Source organism: Condylura cristata, unplaced genomic scaffold (assembly GCF_000260355.1).
Source record: "Condylura cristata isolate star-nosed mole 26May11 unplaced genomic scaffold, ConCri1.0 scaffold00006, whole genome shotgun sequence".
Lineage (NCBI taxonomy): Eukaryota > Metazoa > Chordata > Mammalia > Eulipotyphla > Talpidae > Condylura > Condylura cristata.
This window is the reverse complement of record NW_004567107.1, coordinates 35,663,649-35,665,588: the sequence shown is the minus strand read 5'-3', so window position 1 is coordinate 35,665,588 and position 1,940 is coordinate 35,663,649.

Sequence of the window (1,940 nt, the reverse complement as noted above, 5' to 3'; positions counted from 1 at the left end):
GGGATCTCCCTGGAGGTGCAAAGGGTTTAGTCTCAGCACTATGAAACTATCAGCAGCAATGCAGCCAGAGTCGTTGGCCAAGGAGGTGACCCATGTGGCCCAGCAGACCTCTCTTGTCCCACTACTCCCTTCATTAGTATATTTCACTAGTACTGCCGGTTCCATTCCCCACTATGTCTCTGGTGAATTCTCTCACTGCCCTCTTCCTTCACACCTTTGGTCTACACTCCAGCTCTTATATACATAAATAAATACATGTTTGTTTGTTTGTTTGTTTAAAGAAAAGGAAATCTTCTATACTTGATTCATTTCTTTCCGTAATTTGAATTTGGGCTTGGGAAGGCTAACAGGACTATCTGAAGATCACTTAAATATTTCATGCCTATCATGAAGAAATAGATGGTTGAAGATGGGTTTGAAACACATCAAGAGGGTGTGGGGTTGGGGAGGGGGCTCCCTGCCTGGTGGTGCAACGGGTTAGGATGCAGCACTGCAAGCTGGCCGCAGCTGGTACAGTGTGAGTTTGATCCCTGGCTCTGGAGGTGACCCGACATGGCGCTGCTGACCTCTCCTGACCCTCCCGCTGCGCCCCTCAGCAGTGTACTTCATCCATCTGCCTTTTCTGCTTCCCACTCTGTCTCTGGTGAATCCTCTCACTGCCCCTGCACCTCTGAGTTGTACCCCAGTTCTGTATGAATAAATAAATGAATCTTAAACAAAAAAAAAAAGAAAAGCATCAGTGGATGTTCAGGAACCCAAATTCAACACCAGCTATCTGTAGGTCTCTGGATAGTGGCACATAATAAACTCATTGTTTTTACAGAAAGGAATTAGAGGTTGGACTGCAGGAACATTTTACAAAATGGACCCTGGAGTGCTAGGTTTCTTGAAATTTTCAATTGATCTAGCCAGCGTCAACAAGGCATCTGCTTTATTATTTTTGTTTTAATGTTTTATGTCTGAGTTTTAATAGTAGCATTTTGTTTAAGATAAATGGCTTTAGTTTCTAAAGGGCTTGAAGACCACTAGTATTATTAGCCATAATTCTGAGGGAAAATTCTGCTGTTTAAGGTACCCAGTCTATGAGACTTGTTATGGTGACCCATGTGAGACTGATTAACCTCGTACCGCAAACTTAACAGTTCTGATTGCTCTGTAGCAATGGTTAAGAAAGAGTGGAAGATAGGAAAGAAAGAAAAGGAAAAGGAAATATACCCAGATGTCTTGTGTATCTCCAGCTCATGAGTTTTCAGCTAAAGAGTGATTGAACACATTGTGGTGCTTGTTGGGATTTAGACTATCAGATAGTAGACATAAATCATTAAAAAGAACATCCTATCTCCAGTCCTGAAAATATTCACTGCCTAGCATATAAACAATCACAAGACAGTGGGGGAAGTGAAAAGCCAAGAAGCATATATAAGGAGAATGATCAGTACAAAAAAAGAAATGCAGGACTATTATGGTTTATGAGGGAAGGCTTCCTGAAGGAGGTGATCTTTGCTTTGATTTTTCAAATGATCAAGAATTCAGTTTAAATATTAAAATTTCTTTTTGCAATAAAATAAAAGTGTATTTGTACCGTTCCCAAAGTTTGAACAATATATCCAAGGGTCCTCATGAAATGAATGCGTTGGTTTTATGTAGGTCTGAGCACATCTTAAAAATGTGTTACCAGCCTTCCATGTTGCAATCAGTTCACCTCATACAATCCAATTTAGTTGACAAACAAACAGCTGCACCTATGATCATGCAGGGCTCGTGACCCTCTCCAGGTTGCTTGTCTCATGGAGACTGTGCCCACAGCTCCAGTTTGAACCAGCCTGGTCTCAAGGCCTGTGACTCTTTTTTCTGGTGTTGCAGCTCCCAGAAAAGTCAACTTGATAATTGTGGAAAGATGGCTCAGAAATGGTAAAGGATAACAATGAGCCCAGGAAATA